The 13,581-nt window shown below is 35.4% G+C and overlaps 1 long non-coding RNA gene across 2 annotated transcripts; it reads left to right on the forward strand.

Annotated features, from left to right (window-relative positions):
* The first annotated feature begins 279 nt into the window (after positions 1-279).
* LOC311071100 lies at positions 280-6,887 on the forward strand. Of its 2 annotated transcripts, XR_014603748.1 has the most exons (6): positions 280-1,429; positions 1,676-1,785; positions 1,881-1,924; positions 3,025-3,089; positions 4,652-4,753; positions 6,541-6,887. It is a non-coding gene; the product is annotated as an uncharacterized lncRNA (long non-coding RNA). The 2 variants fall into 2 exon arrangements; XR_014603749.1 differs by lacking the exon at positions 4,652-4,753 and having other exon boundaries at positions 315-1,429.
* The last annotated feature ends 6,694 nt before the right edge of the window (positions 6,888-13,581 follow it).

Here is a 13,581-nt window from a genome sequence, read left to right on the forward strand (position 1 = left end):
GGTGGCGTTCAACTTGTAAATACGATCTTTATGACATGACTTGAATGCACCAATAGCTCTAGCTTAATTAGGGACAATCCATACAAACACTCTTTGCTAAAATACATTACAGACTGTCACAGTAAGAAGTTATTCGTCCTGTATCAACGCTAAAGGCCTAACCACTGCAGTCAACACCTTGGAGTATCCATGCTGTTAAATAAAAGTCTGTAGACAAGGGTTAGGGTTAGGGTTAACCTCAACCCTTAATTTCTAACCCAGACCCGGTTTCACAGAGTTTAGATTAAGCCAGGATTAGGCCTTAGTGCATTTAATTAGCTTTTAAAAATGTGCCTTAGAAAAAAGAAAAAGAAACATTACTGGTGTGCATCTTGAGACAAAACAATGGCACTGACATATTTTAAGATATGTCAGTGCAAGTTGCTTTCAGGTAAAACAGCTCAAACGTGCATTTTAGTCTGGGACTACAGGCTTAAACCTTGCCTGTGAAACCCGGGGTATATGTTGTAACTTGTATAGAATTATGCCAATGTTACCAAAGTGTTGTGTTGGACAGAGGATTTACCCTAAACCAACAGGTTGTGTAACTGTGCCACACAGGGTGAAAAGCAAGTTGACATTATTAGGCATAAGAGTGTTTCTAAAGGAAAGGTCAATATTTTGTTAAAGTGCAAAAGGATCATTATGGGTCACATGAATGTAACTCTAATGTTACCATGATACCAATCCATTAGTTTTTCATGTAGGTAGGTATACAGAATTGTATATGAATAGCCTACATATGCAATGTTTGCTCTGTTTAATATATAATATGTTTGCTCTTTTAAACTGCTGTTTGGCAGAGCAGTGGTAAATATATGTTGTTATACATGGTATATATTATTTGTGTAATTTATTATTATTATTTATATGTTATTGTAAGTTTATTTTTTTTTTATCATGCACTGCAATGAAGACACCATTTAACCAATTGATTAAATATAACAGCCAGCTTACAAATACAACTAAATAAATAGCCGTGCACATTTTTTTCATATTCTTTCTTTTAAAACATGTAATCTTTTCCTGTAATTGCAATGTTACCACATTATTGGCTGTCTCTTCGAGTTGTTTTGAGCATGATTGGCTATTCAGACTGTCATCCAGGAATCTGGCCAATGGCAGCTATGCGCGCCTTTTACTGGTCAAGTTTGAAGTTTGAATATTCGTCTGTTAGAGTCTGTGTGTGTGTGCGCGCTGCTGCTGCTCGGGAGGATCTTCAGTAGCCTACTAGCCTCCTTCGGTTCTGTGGCTTTTACATTGTTTAAAACATGGATTATTTTGCATCGTACTGTTACATTTTTATTTTGAGCGAGTTGCGGGATGTAAATGGACAACGAATTTTAACAACGTAGCCTACGTGTAACGGACATATTGCAATCTGCGGAAGGTAAATAACTTTATTTTATATAAAAATGCATTCTGCTACATCAAAATATAGTGTGTTAAATTGAGAAGCTAATTTTAAATGCGACTAGAGCAATATCGATATTATGTCAATGTTTCAGGCTGCATGTGTAACGTTAGGCTAAATATTGTCAGCTAAGTTAGTTTTTGATAAAAATAAATAAAAATAAACCTCAGCATAGTCTGAGCTTTACAATGAGTGAACTGAGAACATTGTGTCTTTATACAGAGAGGAACTCGAACCACACTATGAAAACTAGGCTTTTGAATGATCGCGGGATATCGGCCTAACGTTACCGTCAAAATGATGAGTCATCATCATAATATGTTTTTGAGCTGGTGAGTAAAAATTTGCAAGCTTTTTATGTCTCTTTTAGTAAGTAAATACAAATAGCTAATAATATTGCTGTATGTGTGTGTTTCCCATTATCCAGGAATTTTGGGAATAAATTATCCAGCCACATGATCTTCAGTTGCGGTGAGTATTGTCATAGTAAAATACACGTGAAATAGAGGCAGAACATGTAAACTCTGCTCAAAGGCACACTGGTCCAAACCCTCCAGTCAAAATTGTACCTGTCTTCTTGATATGAGTTTTTATGGGCCTAGCTGACCCAAACATAAATGTCCTTTCAAAATGAAATTATTTTCAAACCTGTATGACTTCTGTGAAACACAAGAATGTTGGGAATAAAACAACATTGGAACCCATTTTATGGAAACAAATGTTCCCAATGTTTCATGATAACAAAAGAAGAACATTCTACTTGCAACATTTTGAGCATATTTTGGGAATGTTGCTAAAGTTAAAGTTGTACAATGATCTCAATATAACATTGTCCCAATGTTTCATGATAACAAAAGAAGAACATTCTCTCTGTCACGTTAGGGAAATGTTTTGAGGATATCATTGAGAGATGAGATGTTGAATGTTCTTCATAAAACGTTCTTCTAATGTGACAAGTTAACACAATTAGAACATTTTACTTGCAACATTTTGAAAAAATAAAATAAAATAAACCTCAGCATAGGAGCTTTACAATGAGTGAACTGAGAACATTGTGTCTTTATACATAACATAAATGTCCTTTCAAAATGAAATTATTTTCAAACCTGTATGACTTCTCTGAAATACAAGAATGTTGGGAATTAAACAACATTGGAACCCATTTTATGAAAAAAAAAAAAAAAAACAGTGAAGTCATTTCTCAAGATATCTTAATTAAGGTTATACAAAATAAATTCATACAGTTTTGGAACAACATGGAGTACCGGTAAATAACGATAGAGAGTCTATTTTTTGGATGAGCTGTTCTTTTTAGGACATGTTCCCAGGGTCCTTTGCTAAATTAACCATGGTTTTTATTATAGTAAAGTGTAGAAACAATATTTTTATGGTGGATTGATTACAATAATTTATTACCATTTAGTTAGTGTTGCAAAACCATGGTTAATGTTAGTAAGGGTTCTCCAGATTTATATAGCCTAACACTTAAGGAAAACATAAAAAATGGTCCTATGTCACCCAGATCAATAGTCTGTTAACACACATTAACACACTTTTTACATTTTCTTAAGATCAAGCATTGGACCAATGTTTACGGAGCAGAACAGGCACCAACAGAGAAACAAGTCCATCACTAGTAAGTATCCACTGCATTTTATAAAACCGTAGTCAATTTTAAACGCACAATGCACTCCAAAATAAAAATGATCTATTTTTTTCTCCCTCGTGCCAGATTTATATCTGTCCCAGATTTATATCTGACTTTCTTTCCACAGAGATTTTTAGAAAAATTATCATTAAAGAGAATCATATAAAGAGAAATGTGGGAGGAGCTTGAATTTATTGCCTAGCCCTGTTTGTTTGAACCGCGAGAGCCGTCAAAGCTTATGCTACTCCTATGTCATGCACCGACAAGAGCCTTTTATAGTCAACACGTCGGACGCAAGCAACTTGCACTTTTGCCCCCACCAACAACGCATAGTATTGCATACAACGGTGCGTCGCGTATCAAAAACTGGGACGACACATTTTTCTACTCATAGACGCATATGGCGGCCGAAGTGTAGCGATGCGTAGCCTTGCAGGCACATATGCGTATCGATGCGTTGACTAACTCTTTGGGCGTAATTTGACTTGCATATGGCTGTCTGCTGGAAGCTAGTTATTTAAGTCGATAAAATTATAAATATGGTAGGGCTGGGGGAATTAACACGTTAATCTTCGCGATTAATTTGAGATGCTTAACGAGTTTATAAAAAAAATGCAATTAACGCAGCACTTTTTTTGCCTCATTTTAATGACTTCCTGTTGCGGAAAAGGCTGCAAAATATGCCGTCCCGCCCCTCCGTGTTTGGCGATCAGGTTTTATTCTCGCGCAGCTTTCATGAGCGGGTCTTTTCCGCTCCGCGCTCTCCATTCCGTGTGTGTGTGTCGGCGCACTGACACACACACACAACACTGAGCAAACATTGAGCTCTTTGCTCAATGTTCTGCTCTGTCGTTAACGGCCCAAACGCTCCAATCATGTACCGATCACGCACTGGAAAAGCAAAGTCAAATAACGTGAAATTTCTCAGTAGTAGACTTCTGTGAAATAGCCCTACTGAGCTGGTATAGTCATGCTGACAACAATGGTAAAATTACCTGCTCTGATCACATGCTCTTGTAATAATAGCTTTGTAGGACTATGTTTTATTTTGATAATTAGAAAAAAAAATTTATAATAATAAATTGTTAAATTTATTATGTTGATTGATTATTGAAAATAATAATATATTGATATATTGATGTTTAATATTATTTTAATACAGGGCTATTTTCTGTTCCTTTTTTTCCTTTTTGTTGTTTAATTAGGTTATTCTAAGTTTAAATATTGATGATTACAAGCTTGGGGGAAATGCAATTAATTGCATTTAATTACAGCAAATTGTGTAAATAATCAGTTACTTTTTTTAATCGATTCCCAGCCCTAAAATATAAAATATGGATATGTTTCTTACACAAACGCATCACTTCGCTTCACCTTTCGCCTTTATTAACCTGCCAGAGCCGTGTGGAGTACTTTTATCATGGATGGATGCATTTTTATGGACTTGTCAAAAAAATCCCACAGGGAGCTACAGAATAAGAAATCTTTGAAGTCCACTGTTTTACTGTCTGTTTCAATCAGTAAAATTACAGTTGTTTTTTTTCTCTCAGAATTGTGAGGCAAGAACACACAATTGCAAGAAAATATCAGAATTGTGAGCTGTCTTTTTTACTCCCCTCAGAATTCACCCTTCGAGGGAGTTTGATTGACAGGTATTTTTTACATTTTTATTTTACCAAAAATATTTTTTTCTAAAAAAATTACACAAATTAAACGTTGAGACTTTGTTTCAACTTTCATATCAAAAGTAACCTGCTCTGTCTTGTCTCTGCGTTTAAACGTTTCAGCGTTTTTTCTGTGATCCGCAATGTATTTTTCATTGCGTGACAACATGATGTGTGGCGTGAGAGCGCCATGGCTTGTTGGACATAGCAACAGTAACTAAAGGGGGCGGGTCTTTGCAAATTGCATTAACCATGGCTGCCTGTTAATTATCACTGGACTACTTCGCTCTCGCATCTCCCAAAAGTAAATTTTTTTTTGTTTTCTTGATTCCATTTGAATGGTTTAATTAAATTGCTATAACCAATTATTTAAAATGTAATGATTTAAGCAAAACGTTCTTCAAAGGTTAAACCAAACTTTTATTTGACGGATTGCCGTGTAGACCTTTGAGTTTCTCTGTGTTTTATGATATGATGATAGTTTTTCTCAAATGAAGCTAAAATGCTGCTGAAGTGACTCTCAGAGCAGCTGTATTGATGAAGTGCATTAATGTTCTCATATAGAAACGACAGCAAAAAAAAATAAGCCAGAATTGCTTTTTTTTCTCAGGTTTTACTAATTTATCCTGTGATTCTGACTTTCAAATGGCCAATTGCGAGTTTATATCTCGCACTTCTGAGAAAAAAAAGTTTGAATTGTGATTCGCAATTACCTTTTTTAAAAATTGTATTCCATGGCGGAAACAAGCTTTCATATGCACAGACAGTAGCTCACATTTAACATGCAGATTGTGCGCACACAGAAACCTACTGGAGCACAAAAAGTTAGTGTCAACACTGTCCTGTGATTTCTCAATAAGAAACAGAAGTTATAGCATATTTTTCTTTCTGCTTTTGAAGTAACTAAAACTTACAGCTTAGCTAATAGCAAAGAGACGATTCACAGGTATGATTAAATCACACTAGAAATTGTTCTATCTCAAATGCAGTACTACTTTATCTGTATCTGATTTAAAACAAGCAGAAATCTGTAAGAAATGTAACAATCCATAGACAATATAACTGATGAAAATGAGCTGTTACATCAGAGCAAAAGCATCGTGGGCAGTGCTGTGACATGCTGCAGCTGTGCTCAAGGCTACCTGAGTTCGAGGTTCACACTTCTCAAGCCAAGTTTGTAGTTTGTTAAAATAATTTAGCCTCTAGTTGTGTTATTAAAGGGATACTCCACTTTTTTTGGAAATAGGCTCATTTTACAACTCCCCCAGAGTTAAACAGTTGAGTTTTACCGTTTTCGAATCCATTCAGCCGAGTTTCTGATATTTGGAAGAATATCAGTAACCAGACAGTTTCTGGTCTCATTGACTTCCATAGTAGGAAAAAATATATACTATGGAAGTCAATGAGACCAGAAACTGTCTGGTTACTGACATTCTTCTAAATATCAGAAACTCGGCTGAATGGATTCGAAAACGGTAAAACTCAACTGTTTAACTCTGGGGGAGTTATAAAATGAGCCTATTTCCAAAAAAAGTGGAGTATCCCTTTAACATGTATATAATGGATTAAGTATATGTTTTAAATTACAGAAACAAAATAGATACTCATAAGGTATCATATTTATACTTTTAAATAAACTAATCTAATTAATTTCTGATTAATAATTAGGCTGGCTAATTTTGAAAGTTTTCAAAGTCAATATTGCTTGTGATCTTAATATGTAATATGTATTTGTATTATTTTTGTTTACACTGTTGCATGATCTTCTTTTATAGGCTATGAGGAAAAACTCTACCATGCACACAGAGAATGGAGCTCAATTCTGCTAACTGGGATAGCAGCTGAAAAAGAAGAAGAGAAGAACAGTAGAACACCTATTAATGCAGATGACTTTATTCTTTTTCTGCAAGAACCAAGACAACCAAAGACTGATGATGAGCGCTCTGAGCAAACAGCAGTCAAGACGTGTGATTGCACATTGGACTTTACTGAGTTCTTCATTTAATGTTGGGCATCTACTGTACGCAGAACTTCTAATAATTTATGTGAATGCCATTCATAAACCTGTTAGATTTTTGTTTTATTTTAGAGATTAATAAAATTGTATGTTTTAACAATGTTATAGCTAAGCATTTTTTATGTTTAAGAGAACATTTTGGGAACAAAAATAAAACTTCCCACTAAAAAATTTATAAGAATGTTAAGTAGTATTTTTAAGAGTATTTTTAGAGAATGTTATCCTAACTTTTAGAAGAACGTTCTAAGAATAAAAATAAAACTTCCTGCTAAAAACTTTATAAGAATAAAGGGATAATGTTCTAAAAATGTTATGATTAAACATTTATAGAAGGTCATCATCACAAAACATTTTTAGAGTGTTCTTAGAGAATGTTATCCTACCTTTTAGGAGAAATAATGTTCTAACAATATTATTATTAAACATTTTTATAATGTTGTAAAAAAAAATGTTATCTGAACTTTTAAAAGAACATTCTGGGAACAAAAATAAAAACACCCCCTGAAAACTTTCTAAGAACGTTAGAGAATAATGTTGTAAGAATGGTACACCTAAACATTTTAATAATGTTTTTAAATAATGTTATCCGAACATTTAAAAGAACATTCTGGGAACAAAAATAAAACTATCCGCTTACAACATTATAAGAACGTTAGAGAATAATGTTATAAGAATGTTATTACTAAACATTTTAATAATGTTTTTAGAAAATGTTCTCTAAACATTTAAAAAAACATTCTGGGAACAAAAATAAAACTACCCGCTGAAAACGTTCTATGAACATTAGAGAATAATGTTATAAGAACGTTATTACTAAACATTTTAATAATGTTTTTAAAAAAATGTTATCCGAACATTTATAAGAACATTCTGGGAACAAAAATAAAACTACACGCTAAAAACATTATAAGAACGTCAGAGAATAATGTTATAAAAATGTTACTACTAAACATTTTAATAATGTTTTTAGAAAATGTTCTCTAAACATTTAAAAAAACATTCTTGGAACACAAATAAAACTACCCGCTGAAAACGTTCTGAGAAAATTAGAGAATAATGTTAAAAGAATGTTACTACTAAACATTTTAATAATGTTTTTAAAGAATGTTCTCCAAACTTTTAAAAGAACATTCTGGGAACAAAACTAAAACTAGCCACTGAAAACTTTCTAAGAACGTTAGAGAATAATGTTAAAAGAATGTTACTACTAAACATTTTAATAATGTTTTTAAAGAATGTTCTCCAAACTTTTAAAAGAACATTCTGGGAACAAAACTAAAACTAGCCGCTGAAAACTTTCTAAGAACGTTAGAGAATAATGTTAAAAGAATGTTACTACTAAACATTTTAATAATGTTTTTAAAGAATGTTCTCCAAACTTTTAAAAGAACATTCTGAGAACAAAACTAAAACTAGCCGCTGAAAACATTTATAGAACAATACATGATAATGTTCTTAGAACATTTTTAGAACAAAAAATTTCTAGCTGGGTAACGGCGTGCTTCCAGCTCAGAGCCGTGTAAGTGCATCTGTAATCAGCAGGATACACGGACCCCAAACTACGCTGCTGTTTTTGTCTCCCTTATAAATTTGTTTTGGTTATTTATTTTTATGGAATCTGTAACTTAAGTGGGTTCTCTCTGGGACATCTGAACGGGGGTAATTTGGCCCACCTCTATTTGGGGTGCAGTGTTAAACACACTTGAGTGTGGATTTGTTTCATTGCCTTTGTAGTGTGGGACACTAACGTGTGGGTGTAGTGAGTGATTACTTACAAGGTGGGTCAGAGATTCTTTCTCCTGTTAGTGTCTTCGATTAACCCCCGGTCTTTGTTTTTTTTTTTTTTTCTTATTTTATTTTAATTTAATTGTAATTTAAATGCCTTCCTTTTTGTACTAACATGTAGGTCATTAAGAGGTAAATGTTTGGAAGGTATTTATTAGTGATGCCTTCCTTTTTGTGCTAACATGTAGGTAATTAAGAGGTAAATGTTTGGAAGGTATTTATTAGTGAATGTGTTTTTTCAATGTGAGAAGATTTTGTAATAAATTGTTGTGTTTTTAATTGTCAGAACCGTCTCAGTCCTCTTTGCCAAAGAAACGAACCTGTGTTGTCTGAGTATATCCTTGGGCGAAAGTCCCAAGGTGGCGTAGTTGGCTACATTGAAAATCTTATCAGTTTATTTAATGTTAACTTCCTTGCTGTCTAGCTTTGCTCTTTTAGCCCCCACTCTGCCACATTTACTTCAATGAGCTCATTGTTTCTGCATTAAATTACATTGTTTAAATGAATATATTTTTAGCTGTGACTTTGTATATGACTTAGACAGTTTCCTTTTTGATAACAGATCACTCTAAATTGTAATATGGACTCATGCACTTTCTGTAAAGCTGCGTGTGTGTGGTTATAATTAATATAGGCCTATACATTTTTTTTATAAACTTTTATCTTGTTAATATAGCTAATCTTTTTTTTTTAAATCAGTGTTATGGGTGCTGAAAGAAAAGATCAAGATATCTATCTATCAATATTTAGGTCTATCAATCCAAGATATTTTAATGATTATCGACCGTAAAACATTAAGTAAACATTTGTATTGACCTATAGAAAACTTTAATTGATGTTGCTTTTTGAGGTCATTTTGTGTAGCTGAAACATTTCTTTAATTTGAGCTGAATAAAAATCACAAACTTCAAGATTGGTTTGAAGCTATAAAATAAAAGTAAAATATGTAATATTGCATCATGAATTAAAATACCTTTTGTATTTTTGTGAATCATCAGATCTATTCTATATAGACTCACTGAATGATTTAACATTCATTTCAGTTTAGTAATCATCTAGTTTGTTGTCCATGATGACTGAGGTGTGTGGCCGGTCTTATAAATATGCATCCACTATTAATGGACTATTTGTAGCAATACAAAACAACTGAACAAAGAATGTGGAATGTAAGTGAATAGCAATGAACAGATATAGTTGATATGTGTAAAACCAAGACAAAAGTCAATTTATAAACTATACCATATTACAAACATGTAACAAATGTAGTTTGAGTGACTGAATGGAGCTCAGTCGTAGTGAATGGAGCTCATGATGTGAACGCTAGGTATCAGCTGATAGCAAAGTGTAAAACATTGTAAATAATCTTAAGAGAAATATGTGCCATGTTTGCAGCGTGTGAATTTAAAAAAATCAATATTAGAAACTGTAACACTTAAGACAAAGATGAATACCACATAACATCAGATTTATTACAAAGTCAGAATGTAAGGCTAACATGCGAAACAATGCAAACACAATATCGGACAATAACTGTCCAACATTCACAGCTTTCAGTGATTCAACACAACACATGAGAGAGATGCACAATCCTATATGATATATTGTACAAAATGTTAAAAGAGATTTGTTTGTCATCACACGATTGTATATGTACAATATATATGAGTTATTTACTATTTTTTCCTTTTTACAATAATCCAATCATTTTGATTTTAAGTTTAATTTTACAATCTTTTTTAACGAGTATCTACTGCGGCTACTCACAAATCAGGTAATAAATTGGACCTTATTTACACACGCTACTGCCATACACTGGTCACTCCACTGCACACCTCAGATCACTTCCTCCTCACTCTCAACCTGCCTCAGAACACAACACACACTCCTCCACAGGTCACCTTTCGGCGAAACCTACACTCACTCTCACCCTTTCACCTATCCTCTCTGGTCTCATCCACACTTCCTCCACCTGATCAGCTTTCAACACTAGATACTAACAGTGCAACTGATAATCTTTTCTCCACTTTAACATCCTGCTTGGACAACTTCTGCCCCCTTTCCTCCAGGCCAGCCCGCACCACCCCCTCTGCCCCCTGGTTATCTGATGTTCTCTGCGAACATCGTTCTAAACTCAGGGGTGCAGAGAGGATGTGGCGCAAATCGAAAGATCCTACTGACCTTGGTCTTTATCAGTCCCTCCTCTCTTCCTTCTCTGCTAATATCTCTACTGCTAAAATGACTTACTATCACAACAAAATTAACAATTCTTCTGACTCTCGCATGCTTTTCAAAACCTCCTCCTCTCTTCTCAACCCTCCTCCTCCTTCATCATCAAGCTGACGATTTTGCTACATTCTTTATAAATAAAACAACCACCATCAGCGGCCAATTTACCAATCCACAAACTGACACACACATTTTACCAGCTAACACACACTTTCTACCCTCCTTCTCTCTACTTTCAGAGGCAGAAGTCTCCAATCTCCTCCTTTCCAATCGCCCTACTACCTGTCCGCTTGATCCTATTCCCACTAATCTACTCCAAGCCATTTCTTCCTCAGTTGTACCTGCACTCACACACATCATAAACACCTTTCTTCACACTGGTACCTTTCCCACAGCATTTAAGCAGGCTCGGGTAACCCCACTGCTTAAGAAACCCACTCTAAATCCAGCACTTCTGGAAAACTACAGACCGGTATCTCTCCTTCCATTCGTCGCACAAAACACTTGAACGAGTTGTTTTCAACCAGATCTCTTCCTTCCTTACACAGAACAACCTCTTGGACAACAATCAGTCTGGTTTCAAAAGCGGACACTCGACTGAGACTGCCCTGCCCTCAGTAATTGAAGCTCTGAGACTGGCAAGAGCAGCTTCCAAATCCTCAGTTCTCATCCTGCTGGATCTGTCTGCTGCCTTTGACACAGTTAACCACCAGATCCTCCTGTCAATCCTAAAGATGAAGGGCATCTCGGGAACCGCACTCCAATGGTTCAAGTCTTACCTCTCAGGTAGGTCTTTCAGGGTGTCGTGGAGGGGTGACGTGTCTAAGACCCAACTTCTAGCTACTGGAGTGCCTCAAGGCTCAGTGCTTGGACCACTTCTCTTCTCCATCTACATGACATCACTAGGATCTGTGATTCAGAAACATGGCTTTTCCTATCACTGCTACGCTGATGACACACAACTCTACCTCTCATTCCAGCCCAACGATCCGACGGTAGCTGATCGTATCTCAGCCTGCCTAACAGACATTTCTGGCTGGATGAAGGACCATCACCTTCAACTAAACCTTGCGAAGACTGAGCTACTCGTGGTCCCGGCCAACCCAACACTTCATCACAACTTCACCATTCAGCTAGACTCGTCATCCATAACTCCATCAAGGTCAGCCAGGAACCTTGGTGTGGTAATTGATGATCAACTGAACTTCACAGACCACATTGCTAGAACTGACGGTCCTTATACAACACTAGGAGGATCAGGCCCTTCCTATCAGAACATGCTACACGACTCCTTGTCCAAGCGCTAGTTTTATCCAGACTGGACTATTGTAACGCTCTCCTGGCAGGTCTTCCAGCTTGCACGGTCAAACCTCTGCAACTGATCCAGAATGCAGCAGCTAGAGTGGTCTTTAACGAGCCGAAGAGAGCACGTCACTCCTCTCCTCACAAAATTGCACTGGTTGCCAGTTGCTGCTCGCATCAAATTCAAGTCACTGATGTTTGCCTACAGAACAACCATTGGTTCTGCTCCATTTTACTTTAACTCTTTACTTCGGACTTATGTGCCATCCAGGAACTTGCGCTCTGCAAGCGAACAATGTCTTGTGGTGCCATCTCAAAGAGGCACAAAATCTCTTTCTCTGAACTTTACCATGACTGTTCCCTGCTGGTGGAATGATCTGCCCAACTCAACCAGAGCTGCTGAGTCCATATAGCCACTTTCAAGAAACGGCTGAAGACGCTTCATTTTCGACAGCACTTGATCCAGTAATACTAACACTTTCTCTACTATTATATTCTATTTTGTTCTATAATTTAAAAAAAAAAAAAAAATTTTTTTTTTACTGAGTTAGATTAAACTGAGAAGGGTCATAGCACTTGCATATCGTTGTCCTACTGTTAGTTTAACTGCTTCTATTGTTCTCATTTGTAAGTTGCTTTGGATAAAAGCTAAATGAATAAATGTAAATGTACAATTGGAAGAGGTTCTTAGTTCATTCATTTACTTAATGCTTCAATCATCTGTGTAACTTCCTCTTCATGCTTCATGTGTTGATTTTTTGTCAGTGCTTTCTTCAGATGCTGAAAATGAAATCAAATTTTGATTAGTCAACAGAATGTGTAAATGAAAACTAATACATTATTAAATTACAAAATAAATATAATATTTATAGCATCCAGTAATCAACTGTGATTGTAAACAATACATTTTACTCTTTACTGCACTCTGATATGATAATAATAATACAAAAATAATATTTAAAACAAATGATTCACTCGAAGCAGAGGAATAATCACCTTTAGATGATGCTAGAACATGAAAGGAAGTTAAAAAGCATTAATAAAAATTCCTTGAGGATATATCTAGGGCTGCGTCTGAAATCGCATACTCTCTAGAGTTTGTATACTTATTTTGAACAAAGCAACTTTGCAACCATTAAAAAAGTATGTTCTATATAGTATGAGTGTAGTATTAATGTAATCTGGATGTATACATCCATGTTTATTATCACGTGACCTGCCAGCGTCAGTTGAGTTGTTACACTGCATGCAATTCACAAATTCTCTACTGTGGCCTCATTAGTAAAGTGTCCATTATATGTACACTTCAGAATAGGTCATCCAGGTACTTTTTGCCTGCTCTTTTATTTTGCACATACAATCTTAAAAATAAAGGTTCTAAAGGGTGGTTTTTGCAGCAATGCCATAGAACAGGGATAGGCAACTCCGGTCCTGGAGGGCCACTGTCCTGCAGAGTTTAGCTCCAACCCTAATTAAACACACCTGA

Source organism: Abramis brama (genome assembly GCF_963993115.1).
Source record: "Abramis brama genome assembly, chromosome: 20".
Taxonomy (NCBI): Eukaryota; Metazoa; Chordata; class Actinopteri; order Cypriniformes; family Leuciscidae; genus Abramis; species Abramis brama.